Source organism: Rhineura floridana, chromosome 2 (genome assembly GCF_030035675.1).
Source record: "Rhineura floridana isolate rRhiFlo1 chromosome 2, rRhiFlo1.hap2, whole genome shotgun sequence".
NCBI classification, from domain to species: Eukaryota; Metazoa; Chordata; class Lepidosauria; order Squamata; family Rhineuridae; genus Rhineura; species Rhineura floridana.
The window spans coordinates 48,709,803-48,726,866 of NC_084481.1; the positions used below are offsets into that span (position 1 = coordinate 48,709,803).

The 17,064-nt window shown below is 45.3% G+C and overlaps 1 protein-coding gene across 4 annotated transcripts in view; it reads left to right on the forward strand.

Moving 5' to 3' along the window:
* The first annotated feature begins 5,727 nt into the window (after nucleotides 1–5,727).
* Nucleotides 5,728–17,064, forward strand: part of GALNT3 (polypeptide N-acetylgalactosaminyltransferase 3) — a 30,532-nt gene continuing 19,195 nt past the window's right edge. Inside the window, exon 1 of one of the 4 annotated variants that reach the window (XM_061608586.1) lies at nucleotides 5,728–5,846. The gene's annotated coding sequence lies outside the window, so the exon portion shown is untranslated. The other 3 variants (XM_061608584.1, XM_061608585.1, XM_061608587.1) reach the window with 3 other exon arrangements.

Genomic DNA, 17,064 nt, shown 5'->3' on the forward strand with positions numbered 1-17,064 from the left:
ACGTTCTCCTTCCAACTCTGGTCATATGCTCCCTCATCTGGTGGCCGGAAATACGGAACCTGTCAAAAGGAGTCCCACTACAGGATCCTCCCCGAACAGTCATTACCACTGATGCCAGCCTCCACGGTTGGGGAGTGCACTGCCAGGGGCAATATGTTCAAGACCGCTGGTCGACAGCAGAGGCAACCAGAAACATCAACTGGTTAGAGTTAAGGGCAGCACATCTAGCTCTTTGGCACTTCACGCCAATCCTTGCCTTTCCGGACGTCCTCATACGCACAGACAACACGTCGACTCGTGCTTACCTGATCAAACAAGGAGGTACCCACTCAAGGACTCTAAACCTAGAGGCTACCTCAATGCTACTGTGGGCAGAAAGACACCTGTCCTCAATTTCAGCAGAATACATCCAGGGTCGCCTGAACATAACAGCAGATTGGCTGAGCAGACAGCAGCTCTTCCCGGGCGAGTGGGCTCTGAATGTGGAAGTATTCCAGTCACTACAAGCGAAGTTCAGCAACTTCCAAGTAGACCTATTCGCTTCAGACAACAATCACCAGACAAAGAGATTCTTCTCCCGATTCAGAAGTCGCGGAGCAGAAGAACAAGATGCTTTGGCAATAAGTTGGCCAAAGGGCCTCCTATACGCCTTCCCACCGACTCCTTTACTGTCCAGAGTACTGAAGAAAATCAGAACAGAAGCAGCTCATGTGGTCCTCATGGCCCCGGTTCTTGGACATAGTTCGGCTGGCACAAGGCCCGCCGTTTCACCTACCGGCATGCCACAACCTGCTGCATCAGGGTCCTCTCCTACACCCGGACCCACAATGGCTCAGACTAACCGCATGGAGATTGAGCACAATAGACTGTTAGCGTTAGGATTCTCCCCTGAAGTGGTGAATACCATCCTGTCAGCGAGACACCCTTCCACCATTAAAAGCTATCAATCTACATGGACAGCTTTCTCCTCATGGTGCGCCACACAGGCTATCTCTCCGGAGTCAGCAGTGGTCGCTCAGGTTCTGCAATTCTTACAAGATGGTCTGAAAAAGGGCATGCGACCAAATACCTTAAAATGTCAAGCATCAACTCTCTCATCCATCCTACTACCTACCAGCAATACTTCTCTGGCTGCACATCCTCTTCTCAAGAAGTTCCTGCAAGGAGCTGTTGCATTAAGTCCTCCAGTAATGCACAGATTTCCATCATGGAGCCTGCATACCATCCTCAGCGCTCTTCAGAAGCCTCCCTTCGAGCTGCTTGCATCTGTTCCTCTCAGGATCCTGTCCTTCAAATTGGTATTCCTCGTAGCTATCACCTCGGCCTGCAGAGTATCTGAACTGCAAGCCCTCTCAATACAAAAACATCTGTGTACATTCCACAAAGATAAAGTGGTGCTACGAACTAACCCAGCCTTCGTTCCCAAAATGAACTCACCATTCCATAGGCAGCAGGAAATAATCCTACCTTCCTTTTGTCCTAATCCCTCTCATCCCAGAGAAAAAGCGTGGCACTCCTTAGACGTTAGGCGTGCTTTGAAAGTCTGTATTTCTAGAACGGAGTCCTTTCATAAATGTGATTCCCTGTTTGTATCTTTCCATCCACCTACCTTAGGAAACAAGGTCTCATGAAATACCTTGGCAAGGTGGATTAGAGCGTGTATATCTCTGGCATACGAAGCTCTGCACCGGCCTTCTCCATTGAACCTTACGGTTCATTCCACCAGATCAACCACTACCTCGGCGGCCTTTTCCACCAATGCCTCCATAGAAGAACTTTGTAGGGTAGCCACCTGGTCATTCCCTTCTACCTTTACAAGGCATTACAAAATTGACCTTTATGCATCAGCAGAGGCTTCCTTTGGTCGCAGAGTTCTCCAGCAGGTCCTACCTCCATCTGACCCACCCTAGGTCGTAGCTTTAGTACGTCCCACATGGAGACCTCTGTCATCCATGAGAGAAGGTACAGTTTGTACCTACCGTAAACGGTGTTTCTTCATGGATGACAAGAGGTCTCCACGGCCCTTCCTAACATGGCTGGCTATATGGGATGCTATTATACGGTGCCACGACTACGCATCTTTCTGAGCCTCTTCCAGGCTTATTAACTGTTCGCATGTTCTTCACGCCTGTTGTGTTTTTTCAATGTGTTATATCTTCTATGATGTGCTGAGGCTGTTGGCAGAGCTTTACAAGAATGAAAACTGAGCCTCAGCTGGAAGGGAGGAGCAAAAAACATTTCCTGAAGCATTTCCTGTCTTCGAGCTGTAGGGGGAACTATAGTACCCACGTGGAGACCTCTTGTCATCCATGAAGAAACACCGTTTACGGTAAGTACAAACTGTACCTTCTCAGATATCACTAGATCCCAGACATTATTATACCATAAAGACAAATGTAAATCAGGTAATGTCTTCAATTTTTGAGCAATGGAAATTCGAGCAGTGATAATTGCAGTCATTTGAGTCTTAATCTTAGTAATCTCCAGATATACTTCAGTCCAAAATTTATTAACAAGTGGGCACTCCCAACATAAATGGAAGTACATGCTCCTGGTACCACACCTGTGGCAACCCTGAAGTCATATGGGAAAATTGTACTGGTGTGTGATGCCACCTATGTGAGATCTTTAAAGAGCTTTCCCTCACATAGGCAGACACTGATTTGTATTGTTTAGAGGACCATAAACTTTTCCATTTGGTTTCACTTATATCAGTACCCATATCAGTCTCCCAAAGGGTTTTAAGACCACACATTCATAAGACTAGTATCTGCTGTCTGACATTTCCAGCAGTTAACTTGTGTGATTTTTATAAAGACTTCCTGGGGAGACATATATAAAATTCTATATTGTATCTTCCAGATTCAAGGATGAAGTTACTGATAGATTGATATGTGCAGGGGCATTTTAGGATGTGGTGTAGGGGGCCTGAGCCCCTGTGTTTTTTCTGGTAGCCCCCAGATTTCCTGTCCCTTCCCCCCCTTTTTAAAAATAACTTTTTTCTTTGCTTACAAGGTGGATAGGCATTCTGCAAAGTGTAATACTGATAAGACCCTGCCACCTGCTCAGCCTTGACAGTAAGAGCCAGAGTTTGTTTTCTTCCCCTGAAAGTTGGTGTGGGTATACTTTATGGAAAGTTATGTCATGGGCCTAGCAGGTCCCTGGATACCTGTATTTTTAATTATCTTCCATAATAGCCATACACATTTCCAGGGCCAGCACCAGCCTACCCTAGGGCCCATGGCACCCACCTGCACCTACATCTCCTGCTGCGGTAAATGCTGGCTGCACTGTGCATGCCTGCCATCAAATATATATCCTGATAGTGGATATGATTTAGAATTGTATATTTTAAAGATAGGGAGATGTACAGGGCTGGTGCCACAGGGTGGACAGGTTGGGCCCTGGCTGAGGCCCCTGTGGCCCAGAGAGGCCCCTCCTTAGGGTGGGTGAGGATTGCTCCCATTCCGCAATCTGTGGCGTCAGCTCCCGACCCTGCTGCGGATTGCAGAGAGGGAGCTCCCAAGCCCCCCCCCCAACTGTGCAGGCCCGCAATGCCTGCCTGCACACTCCATCTACCTCTCTTGTTGAGGTGAATGCTAGCTGCACTTCGTGCATGCCTGCCATCAACCAAGATGGCGGCAGGGGCATCAGCCCATTAGAGAAGCTTTGGCTGCCATCCTGATTGATGGCAGGCATGCACGAAGTGCAGCTAGCATTCACCTCAACAAGAGAGGTAGATGGAGTGTGCAGGCAGGCATTGCGGGCCTGCACAGTTGGGGGGGGGGGGCTTGGGAGCTCCCTCTCTGCAATCCGCAGCAGGGTCGGGAGCTGACGCCACAGATTGCGGAATGGGAGCAATCCTCACCCACCCTAAGGAGGGGCCTCTCTGGGCCACAGGGGCCTCAGCCAGGGCCCAACCTGTCCACCCTGTGGCACCAGCCCTGTACATCTCCCTATCTTTAAAATATACAATTCTAAATCATATCCACTATCAGGATATATATTTGCCAGCAAACCCCTTCCTTTTCAATTTAACATCATTATTATTCTATCACAATTTTAAATCAATTACTAACTGTCTTATTTTCCTCCTTTTTACTGCCTCTTCTTTCAGTGTAGCTTGTTTATTTTTGTTTTGGAGTTGTAATTGTTCTCATCTTATACTCTATTTGACTGTGTTTGTCCCCTGATATGCTTTGTTTGTAAGAGTAATTGCACAAACTGCAAATGTGCAAAACTTACTCTTGTTTTTATACCAAGCCACAATGATCAGGGGGACAGTTGAGGTGGATTTACTGAAGACAGGTTCAAATCTTAGCATTAGTTTAAAACTGGGTCATGCTAAATAAAGCACCCAATGCAAAGTAGAAAAATATGATCACACCCTATATTTTACAACTAGCTTATTCAAACAAAAAAAGCTGGTTTCCCTGCATATTCTGCATACAGAGCTTCCTTGTGTACAGGATCCTCCAACTCTTTGGTTTATTGAAATCAAACAACTGGTTAGAGTTAAGGGCAGCAAAAATGACTGGACTGGTCCTACCATTAAGCAGAGTGAGGCAACCACCTCAGACTGCAGATGTGGGAGGATGGCAGCAGCTCCCAGCTGTTCCTGCTAAAGGACTCCCCCCCAAGTTGCCACACATTCTGCCCTGGCCCCCCAGGCTGGCCTGCTGCCTCGGGTGCAGTGGAGCATGCTATCCTGGCACCAGGGTTTAGTCCAGTCGATTTGTGGATGTGAAACACTAAATGGGCAAGAAGACTATTTTACATAAAGAAAACTACACTTTTGAACCAAATACAAATTATCCAGTTTTATTCTATTTATTTAATTGTATAGTTTTGTTACAGTAATTTAGGTTTTTCTTATATGATTATGGAAGTGGTGTTTTTAAGTGTTCTGAGTTTCAGTTAAATTTGTGGTATTATATGTAGGGGGAAAGGAGGGATATAAATGGCATAGCCATTCCTTGATCCAGACCAGGATTCCAGAATGCTGTGGTGCACCCCAGGACTTGCAAAGAGTTCTTGAAGGAAGAACACCAGTCTGCATGTAACTGTGAGCAAGGAAGGTACTCTGAAATAAACGTCTGCATTCAACAACTATAGCCATAGTCCAAGTTCTTATTTCTAAGAGTCCTAGGCCTCTGGACTCAACAGGCACCATCTTGCCCTTTACCTCAGGCAGCAAAATGTCATGGGTCAGTACTGGAAGCGGGCTCCCTTCAATGGCAGAACACACACACCACACACATACAGACGAGAGCCAGCGAGAGAGCAGGGCTAGCTTACGTACCACATTAGTAACACAGTACATATTACCATCTTTACGCGGGGTGGGCTGGGCTGGCGCTGATAAGTCTATAGTCTTAACATGACCGAACTGCTTCAATGGTTCTCTTGCGTCTTCCATGTCGAGCAGGCGGCTGCACCAGCTTGATTAGCAAAGTAAGAAAACAAGGGCAACTTGCAAGGGAGGAAGAGCTTTTACGTGCCCGTTTACCTAGGAGTAAAGAAGCCCCATTGGAGACTCAGTCTGGCTGACTTCGGAGCCAGCGGGCACAGGCTCGGGGAGCATTAAAACATCCCCTCAGAACTCAGTCCGCAGGAGCCTGAGCAAAGCCTTCCAGGGTCGCTAAGAGAGCAGAAGATGGGGAGGCCGCAGTAGTTGCAAGTCTGCAGGCCATATACCCCCAAGCGTAAAGGCGTCGAGCGAGGGGAGGAGGCAAGCTAGTCAGTCTCTTTTGCCCTCCCCCAGTCTCTGGGCGGGCGCGTGGGCTTGATGTCTTCCGTTGAAGGAACGGAAGGAGGGGCGATAAGCGTCTACCTGAGGTGCCCAGGTAAGTCCCGGCTGTGCTGAGCCAGGAGGCGGGCTCAGGCGTCTTCTTGGCTCGGCTCTCACCTGGGCGCTGCCAAATCGCAGGAATCTGCCAATCGCAGCGAGGGTCGGCTCGTCGCCGTGACAACGGAGCGGCTGTGCCCTTTGCCGCCCTCCGTGAAGCCGGGGAAGCGAAAGGAGAGAAGCGTTGTTCACTCCCTCCCATCATTCCTTCTTTCCACGCCGCCGCACTCGCCTCTCGTGGCTGCTGTGGTGGTGGTGGTGGTGGTGGTAGAGGTAAGGGGGCGTGGGGTATGAGAGATTTATTCTGCGAGGTAGTCCCGCTTTGGGAAGAAGAAGAAGAAGAAGCGGCGGTGGAAGTAAAGAAGGCGGCTCGGTTTTTTTCGTTGCTGTTCCAGCTGTGCGGTAGCTCTTCTAAGGCGAGGGTCGGTTGCTGGCCGGCTGGCGTCTCTCTAGGATAACCGTTTTCAGAATGTTGTTATTAGGCTTTCTCTTGGTTTTAGCGCTTAGTCTCTTTTCTCCCTCCTCCTCCCTCGCCCTATCGTGACGGAGCCTTGCTAGTCGATGGCCCCTAGTCCTGATGACTGTATATGTTACCTTGAGTATTAGCAGCGGTGCTGCCGGATTTGAGGGAGCCCCGGGCAAGATGTCCTCTGGGCATACACCGCTCCCCCCCTCCGGCTGAAGTAGCTGCCCTTTCCCCAGACCCAAACACTTTCTCCTTAAGCTCTGGTTTCAACCCCCGAACTCCATAGGGGCTTCCATGCCTACGTCAGTGTTAGGGATGTGGGAGTGATAACACCTTGCCAGGGTGTTTTAATGTTTACTGAAATTATGCCTAGGATAGGAAGGGCTTTGAAAAGTGCTTCCCTGGGCTCCTCCTGGGATAGAAGTTTGATAAATAGAATTAAAAGTGCTACATCATAATAAGACTGTAATCCTAAACACGATGGAGTAAATCTGGTTGAGCCCAGTGGGATTTAGGGTTGTGCAAACCTATGAAGATAGGGTTATATAGTATCTGATGTATAAGGTTTATAACAGAACCTAGGAAGCGTCCTTATATCGTCAGGCCATTGGCCCATTTAGCTCAACATTGTCTGCGAAGACTGACAAGGAGTCTCTCCCTGCCCTACCTGGAGATGCCAAGGATTGAACCTAGGACCTTCAGCATCCAAAGCAGATGATCTGCTGAGCTACAGTCCTGCCTATTAAAAGAAAACCTCGTTGAAACAGCTCCTGCTGCACCAGTCTGAAGGCATTCTAGTGTTTGGAATGTTTCTGGTCACTATTCTTTGTCCTCCCTCTGCAGCCAAAAAACCCTCAGAGTTTTGCTGCTTCTTAAAAATGAATAGAGTTCTCTGTTCATGGAGGAAGCCTGTCCAAAACTCGCAGACCCCATTCCCGACACACGCTGTTGCTGTACAGCTGTTAGGAAACACTTGTTGCTCTTGCACCTTTATAAAAATTTTGAGAGAAATTGCAGGAGATTGCAGTTGTGGTATTATCCTAGACCTGCACCCACTCATCTGGCTCTAGTGGTGCCAATAACTACTAGAGGCTGCCCTGAATGCCAGTTGTTAGGAAATTACTGTGGGAGAGGGCTATTGAACTCATGTCCCGATAGTAGGCTTCCCATAGACATCTGGCCAGCCTCTGTGAGAAACAGGATGGTGTATTAGATAGACTTTGGATGTGATTCAGGAGGGCTCTTGGTCCCTGACTGAATTCAGCTATAACTTTTGAGAGCAGCCATAGCACCTTCTGTTGCTTGCAGTGGTGCCCCCAGTGGGGATTAGGATGACCAGAGGTGGAGGAAAATGCAGGATTGTATTTATTCTTCATTTAATATACTAATAAATAGGATTTTGGTCATGCAGGAGTGAGACGAGATTTCCTCCTGTCCAAATTGCCACTTGGAAAAACTAAAGTTGCAGAACTCCTTGCCTTCTTTTTCTTAAGCTCTGGCCTACCTACTAGGTTGGTGTGCACTTTAAAAAAGAGAGTGTGTATGAACAGGCAAGTCTGACCTGCCTTCTCCTTCCAGGAAGTGCCGCCGGTAGTGATGTGGAAGGTCGCAGTATTCAAACAGAAGATGTTGACATAAAGAGGGGAGGTGCACGTAATATAGTTGGTAGTCTCATGACTCACAGGCTACGCCACATCTTAGTTGCTACATTTAGCTTTACAAGGAGGTGGTGACCTTTAGAATGTCATCTGTGTATCAACTGCTTAATCCACAGATTAGTAGTAGTATATATAAAAAAAGTAATTTGTCGTTTTCTATAGTTACAGTGGTGGGAATCTCAGGCTTCACAAAATTTCATAGTGAAGCCTAAGTACTTGAAATAATTTTTTGTCTTACCTGACTACAAGGCAAGTGCCTAAAAATTATCCCTAAAACCTACATTAACAAACACAGCATTGATCTTAAGCATGCTTAAAAATGGAAATGGACTGCCTTCAAGTCGATTCCGACTTATGGCAACCCTATGAAAAGGGTTTTCATGGTAAGCAGTGTTCAGAGGTGGTTTATCGTTGCCTTCCTCTGAGGCTGAGATGCAGTGACTGGCCCAAGGTCACCCAATGAGCTTTATGGCTGCATGGGGACTCGAACCCTGGTCTTAGAAGTAAATCCCACTGAATTCAATAGGACTTGCTACATAGTAAATATTTAAGGACTGGAGCTTTAGAGAGATTTAATATTTCAGCTTGGGTGATTTTAATATGCAAAACATTTAATTCTGTATTGCTTTGGTGGCTTTGGAGATTAATTAGGGGTTTATGAGTTGCACAATGATGCATCTTGAAACTTAATTTTTAAAGTTCTCTGCTCATGCCTATTCTTTCATGATGTCGTTTGCCTGAAAGGAACATGGCATGTGGTATTTCTGCACTCTGGTTAGCATCAAGATGCATGTCTATAACTAAAGCAACATTGACTCTGCCAGTGGTATACCATCAATGTCTACTCATTTCATCTGATTGTAGTTAATAGCATTAGCATACTATTAGTACTGTGATTAGAATATATATATAGGACCAAATAATATAATTTGTATTATTTGTTATAAATGTGGGTCCTAATGTGAAGTCTTCGATCAAAAGTCAAACGCAGGTTAACAGAAATAGCTTTTGCTGTCTTCCTTATTGCTTTGATTAAACTGACTAACTGAGAGAAGCAGAATCATTAAATTATAAATACTTTTAAGTCATCTAAATTGTTTTAAGCACTACATAGTATTTATGACTATGTCCAGGATATTGATTTGGATAGAGAGGGGCATATTGCATGACAATGGGAGTAACTGTATTTACTGCAGAAATCTACGTTTTTGAAGTACTCACAAGCCTAGTCATATTGCTTTTGCCAATTACTTCATAGTATGTGTAGTCTAGTGAGGTGACAGTTGAAGCTGAGCCTTTATCTTGTGGCCTTAGGCAAGTTAATGTAAGCATCAGTTTCACAAACTAATATAGCAATAGTGATTATATATTGTAAAGGTAAAGGTAACTATTTTGCAACAGTTTTAAAGTGCTTTAGAAATTATTTAGTTATGCTGTGTGCTACAACAAACATTTAACTTTGCATGCATGAACCGGAAATAATAAAATTTCCACAAAAACAAAAATCTAAGGCAGTGGTTCCCAACCTGGGGGCCGCAAAGAAATCCAGAAGAGGCCATGAACAGTAAAGAAATGAATTATTTATGAATTTCTGGACACTGTCTGCTCCCCACTGCCACTGCAGAAGACACCTCCCCCTTGCTCCAAACAAGAGGGGAGGACTTTTGCTGAAGCGCCAGAGCATCTTTCAGGTGTACTACGGGCAGGCATCTGCCTATAAAACACCTGGCAGAGCCAAAGGAAGCTGAGGGTGGAGCTACCAGGAAGAAGTGGGGATTACTATCACCGACTCCTGTCTTATCGCACTGCCACTACTGATGACACCCTTACTCTGAACAAGAGGAGAGGGCTTTTCATAAAGCAAAAAGAAGCAGGGCTGCAAGCAAATACTGCTGCTTTCCCACTTCCTTCCCGGCAGCCAGCCTCCTGCTTCACTGCAACCTCCTTTTAAAAATTATTCTTATTTGCAAGGCTGCCCAGATCTCGCCTTTGGCTCAGTCAAAGCCAAGGAGCAGTGAGGAAGCTCAGGAGTTGCTCCGTCCCCCATCTCTGAGACTGTGTGTGTACTAGCAACCCCCCTTTCTTCCACCTACACTCTGCTCCCCCAATCTCTCTCTCCAAGATGCTGAGGCAGTTGAGGGCTTCCCCTCTCCCATGTGCCAAATGCATGCAGGCCTGCAGATGCTTGCAGGAGGCGCAGGTGTGTTTGTGTGTGTGCGTTGATCTGTCTTCTGCTCCACTTTCATTCCTCAGGTGCACACTAACAAAATCATCAGTTCTGGTTATCATCCCAAGGCCTAAAAGCACTAACCTCCCCTTCCTCAATCTATCTACCCTTTTGTCTTCACAGGCTAGCATCCCCACCACTACCACATTGCTTTTGATTATCATTATTATTTTTTAAAAGGTCAGCAGTTTGGCTGAGGCTGGGGTCCGCATACTGCGGCTGAAATGTATTTATTTATATAATTGTTATTGCTTATATACCAAACCTTTCTTCCAAGTTGCTCAAGGTGGTGCACGTGGTTCCCCCCCTTCCATTTTATCCTTACACCAACCCTGTGAGATAGGTCAGGCTGAGAGACTGTGTCTGGTCCAAGGTCACCTAGTAGGCTTCATGGCTGGGTGGGGATTTGAACCTGGATCTTAGTCCAATACTGTAACCCGCTGGTGTTGGGAAACAGAACTATATATCGTCACACTGTATATTTGGGGGGAGAGCGATACCAATTTGATTAGACCTTTGCATTAAGAAAAGATAGCAACAACTCCCTGGCTTCAGGGAGCTTTTTATGGAAAGGGATATTTGGAGATGTGATTTTGCCGCACACCATTTTTTCAATTAACGGAGACTAAAATTACAATTAGTGGGGGGGGGGTCATGAAATTTTTTGAGCTTACAAAGGGGGTCCCATACTCATAAAGGTTGGGAACCACTGGATTAGACCTTTGCATTAAGAAAAGATAGCAACAACTCCCTGGCTGCAGGGAGCTTTTTATGGAAAGGGATATTTGGAGATATGATTTTGCCACACACCATTTTTTCAATTAACAGAGACTAAAATTACAATTAGCAGGGGGGGGTCATTAAATTTTTTGAGCTTACAAAGGGGGTCCTGTACTCACAAAGGTTAGGAACCACTGATTTAAGGAACTGGATGGAAGGAGTCCAGAGGATGCCATCAGAAACACTATAATTTGGAGAAGAGGGGAGTTCTGTAGCAACAGGTGTCCTTGCCTCATTGTGGTGATGAGGAATTGCCTTTGACCCATTGCTTTATGTCATCTGGAGATGGATGTATCAAGATCAGCCCATACAAGCCTCTTATCCCTGGGATTGAGCTGATTTATATAATAATAATTTTAAGATGCAAGTTTGTATTTAGTGAGCAAATAGTATTTCATTCCATCCAAAAGTATACCTGGGATATATGTTTTCCATATTCATGCTTGGAAAATAAGAGACAATAAAGTTCAAAGTAAAAAAATCCAAATGTTGAATACAGCCCATAGACCTCTTGGGGCAACACCCTTTTCTGCTTAATCTGCAATACTACACAAATCATGTTGATGATGCAGCTCTGCACTTTCATTGTGTGTTAACTGAAGGGTGCCACATCAAGCTTAGTAGTATCAGCACGCTCCTTCCCTGGCTATTTGTTGGAGTCAAGCAATGGGGTATTTGTTTGTTTTCCCTGTTTAAACAAAAGTTTCCCCTTGAAATGGCAAGATAAAGCTACGCAGAATTTAATCTTCAGTGCTAAAAATGCCCAGATCCCCCCCTTCAAATTAAACTTGTGATTCAAAGCAGGCTTGCAATACAATTCAATGCTATAAACCAGTGAAGTTTACTGCTAGATACAGATGTTCTTGTGGATTATGCAGTAAACCTTCCCCTCTTTCTCTCAGCCATGGCTAGTGCCTCTACATGTGTACACATGCTACATTTGACAAAGCTGCCTGCTCAGCCACTGAAATGGGCTTCTCTGCCATTTGCCTTGACAGCCATGTTTATAGTTAATAAATAGATGATGTGCCAGTCCTAAATGTCAAACCTTCCAGTAATCATTCCTGCTCCTTGGAATGGACTGTATTTGGATAATATTACATTGGAATTGAAAAACATCATGGATTTTGCACTAGAGGTTCTATTTATTCATCTGTCAAGAATGCAGATTTCATTTGGGGGAGCGGGGGAGAGAGAGATGGAGTTTTAGTGTGGACCTAACAACATTTTTCTGGTGTGTCCTCCACAGGGATAATTACAAAAACACTTGATTCCAAAATAACCAGTCTCACAGGCTCCCTCTAACTTCCCTTCCTGTGTGTTCAGTCATAGCGTTTGGGCACCTTCAACCACTTATTTGAGCCTTGCAGCTGCCTTTGCCCACTAGGAGCTTCCTAGAGGCAATAGGACTGACAAGTGGGACTTGCAACAAAATGCTACAGTATGGAGCGCTCCTGCTCATAGTTTGTCAGTCAGTTGTACATTCCATTCCATCTCCCACCCACTATTCTGTTCTCCCTACAATTACCATTTTCCCCCACTCAAGGATCTGCCCCCCAATTTTTTCCTTCTTCTGCAAATCTTAGGATTTCCCCCAAGCCTTCTAATACCTCTTGTGTATGGATGTGTTGTTTTCACCATATAGGGGCTGGCAATCTGAACATTGGAAACAGAGGGAATGATTTACCCTGCTTCAGGACCAAGCAGGGCGTTTGTGATATCAGCAGTCATTACACCAATCCCTATCTGCAATCCAGAACAAATTTGCATGGCTAGCAACCTCCAGACTTAGTGCAGACCTCTTTGCCCCTTTTACTAAGCGTGGTGATGGCATAATGGCTGCTAATGTCATAAAGGCCTGCTTCCCTTCCCCCTCAAGCTAACTACTGGCTACAGGAGATGGGTCTAATTGAATAGCACTGAAGGAAAGGAAGCAGGAGCTTGAGGTAAGGGAGTATACGAGACAGCAGTCAGATGCAAGGATCCCTGAGGATGGAGAGAAAGGAAAACAAAAGTGAGACAAAGCCTGCTGCGAGGGGATGTATCTAAGCTATCCTGGATTTCCATGTTTTCACTCTTTGGGCATCCTAGTATAAAATATTTCCCTTTTCATTGTGTTTGTATATTTAGTATTTTCTATAGTGTTGCTTAATATAAAAGCAGGAAACCTTGGGAAACGAGACTAGATTCTCCTAGAATAGCCTAGGTTTAGGTGTGACAATCCCCGATTCTCCAAAGGGAAACCTATGGAACACTATAATAGCAGCTATACAATTTTGAAAATCTAATTCTTTTTATAAACTAGCATGTTAGAAAGAATGCAAGTCTTATTGCTATAGTATATCCTTAAAACAATATTTTAAAGACTTTCTAATACTGTTAGCAAGTATTACAACACCATTACTTTGCACACGTAAATTAGTATAATAGCTGCTAAGTCAGAAAGGCGACTGAGGTAACTTACTGACCTCACTGCACTATATAAAGCAGCGATTCCCAATGTGGGTGGTAGCGCCCCCTGGGGGGCATTACAGCCTTTCAGGGGAGCGTTGGCGTGACTACAAACTTTAGGGGGCGTTTGGGTTCATTAGGGGGGCGTTGACATTTGGAGGTCTGATGCGACAGTTGAAGCATTTAAGTTTAATTTTATTTAATACACAAATTATTAATTTTTAAACTGTTTTATCCCCAGTTAGAATGTATTTAATAGTCTCAATTCATGAAAATAACACTATAAATAGTGTGTGCTCTTTAGTAAAGAAATTCTGAATAGCGGCCAGTGTCATATCGAGGAACATAAGAACATAAGAAGAGCCTGCTGGATCAGGCCAGTGGCCCATCTAGTCCAGCATCCTGTTCTCACAGTGGCCAACCAGGTGCCTGGGGGAAGCCCGCAAGCAGGACCCGAGTGCAAGAACACTCTCCCCTCCTGAGGCTTCCGGCAACTGGTTTTCAGAAGCATGCTGCCTCTGACTAGGGTGGCACAGCACAGCCATCATGGCTAGTAGCCATAGATAGCCCTGTCCTCCATGAATTTGTCTAATCTTCTTTTAAAGCCATCCAAGCTGGTGGCCATTACTGCATCTTGTGGGAGCAAATTCCATAGTTTAACTATGCGCTGAGTAAAGAAGTACTTCCTTTTGTCTGTCCTGAATCTTCCAACATTCAGCTTCTTTGAATGTCCACGAGTTCTAGTATTATGAGAGAGGGAGAAGAACTTTTCTCTATCCACTTTCTCAATGCCATGCATAATTTTATACACTTCTATCATGTCTCCTCTGACCCGCCTTTTCTCTAAACTAAAAAGCCCCAAATGCTGCAACCTTTCCTCGTAAGGGAGTCGCTCCATCCCCTTGATCATTCTGGTTGCCCTCTTCGGAACCTTTTCCAACTCTATCATATCCTTTTTGAGATGAGGCGACCAGAACTGTACACAGTATGGGGAATGGGGATATTAGCCACACCCCGGCACTAGGTAATGTTCCAATGCTGTCTTGAGGGATGTTGGAACCAATCATGAGAGAGTGTTTGATAAGCTGGGTGTATTGGTGGAGGGCGCATTCTTCCAACGGATGAGTGCCGTGTGCAAATGGGTGACGCAGACAGTCAGTTATTCGCTGGTTTTCTTCAGGAATGGGACACACTCGCTACCCGTTGTTTCTGTGATGTTTACTTTTCCATAACTATGTATGTTTATTAATAACGCATACTAAGAATTCAATGTGTAATCTAAGTGCAATAAAAAGGCATGATAAAAACGATCAGTAATCATTGAAAATACCTTTTATGCATTACTCATATTTTAAGGGAAGAATAGGAAGCAATGGCATATACTTAATCTGAGGGGGGCGTTGGGCACAAAAAGATTTTGCAAAGGGGCGTTGGGTCGAAAAAGGCTGAGTAACGCTGATATAAAGTATCAGTTAATTTCTTTCGCAATTATAAACTTCTTTGTACTCTACTAGCCAAACCCTTTTGTCTTCTGCGAACAAGCCTAATCCTTCTCGTGCTCTTTACGGTTCCTTTTCACATACCATTATGAATCAGCATTTCTCCTTTTTCTGCTTCTACTTCTGGGATTGAGACCTTCAATTCTTTTAACAGGAGCTCAGCTTGCCTTTCATACTCCGCTGAGAGGAACTTCCCTTTTCTTTGAATCACCAGCTGAAAAGGGAATCCCCATCTGTAGGGGATTTCTGCCTCTCTGAGGGTCAATGTGTGAGGCCTAAATGCATGGCGGCATTTCAGTGTTTCAGGACAAATGTCGTAAAATACCTCACGTAGATCATCTTTGTATTTAGGCGCCCTATATAGGGCTCTATATATCATTTCCTTAGTAAGGTATCATTCAAATTGTATGATTGTGTCCCTGGGCAAATTATCAGTGTGAGATCTTGGCCCTACAACCCTGTGCACTCATTTGATATCATCTACAGAGATGGTTACCCCCAAGTTCATGCTATTGAACCAGTCAGCTAGACGCTTTCAGGTATCTGCCCTCTCTTCCTTCTCAGGAACCCCACAAATCCAAAAATTCTTCTGTTTGCTGCTCCACCCGCAATTCCCAGTCCCCAGTCGCCATTTTCAGAGCCTCCATTTCTGTCAGATTATTGAGGCCTAATTTAATGGCCTCATTCAGTCTTAGCTGAGAGGTAGAGCTGGGTGTCGTCTGCATATTTATTTATTTATTTATTTATTTATTATTGCATTTATATTCTATTTTTCCTCCAAGGAGCTCAAAGTGGCATACGTGCTTCTCCCCCTCCTAATTTAATCCCCACAACAATCCTGTGAGGTAGGTTAGGCTGAGAGGCAGTGACTGGCCCCAGGTCACCCAGTATGCGTCATGGCTGACTGGGGATTTGAACCCTGGTCTCCCAGGTCCTAGTCCAACACTAACCACTAAACCTTACTGGCTCTCTGATGGCACATTACTCCAAATCTCCTAATGACAGCTCCCAGTGGCTTTATATAGATGTTAAATAGCATAGATGCTATTTAATAGATGTTAAATAGCATGGGCCACAAGATGGAACCCTGTGGAACACCACAGGATAATTCCCATGGTGATGAACAGTAGTCTCCCATGACTACTTTTGGAAGCGGCTCTGGAGGTATGAGCGGTACCACTGAAGCACAGTGCTCCCAACCCCCACTTCCTTGAGACATTCCAGAAGAATACCATGGTCAACAGTATCAAAACCCACTGAGAGATCAAGGAGAACGAGCAAGGTCACATTCCCCTATCTCTCTCATCAACCAGGGTGACCAAGACAGTTTCAGTGCCATGGCCAGGCCAGTGCCTGATGCCAGACGGGAACAGATCCAAGTAATCAGTTTCCTCCAGTCATGCTTGAAGTTGGACCACCACCACTTTCTCAAGCACCTTGCCCCAAAAGGGGATATTTGCTGCAGGGCAATGGTTGTTTAACATTTCTGGGTGCAGGGAGGTATTTCTAAGGAGAGAAAGCACCATTGCCTCCTTCAAGGCAGATGATACCTCCTCCAGTGAAGCATTCATCATTCCCTGGACCCACCCAGTCACCTGTGACTAATTCTCAGCAACCAGAATGAGCAAAGGTCAAGGGGGAAGGTGGTGGGCTGCACTTCTTCAAGCAGCTTGTCCACATCCTGAGACCGCAAGAATTGAAACTGATCCAATACAGGTGAAACAGACAGTGCTCTGGATGCCTTCATTGGGCTTGCTCTAACTGTGGCATCCAACTCTGTCTGAATCTTACTGATTTTGTCCTTAAAGTGCCTTGCAGAGTTGTTAACCGCAGGCTTCTGAGGATGTCAGAACAATGCTGTCTTAGCCAGATGACAAAGCCTAATCACCACTCAGAAACGCTCTGCCGGCCAGCTACTTGCGGAGGCCATGGTGGCAGAGAAATAGGCTTTCTTCACCACCACCACCATTGCCACATGGTAGGTATGATAGTTCAGCCTTACCTATGTTTGGTCAGGTAAATTTGTGCCACCTGCACTCCAGCTGCTGATCCCGTTTCATCGCATGCAGATCACTGGAATACCAAGGTGACCTACGTGCATAACCTGTAGCTGCATAACCTGTAGGTTCCTGAGA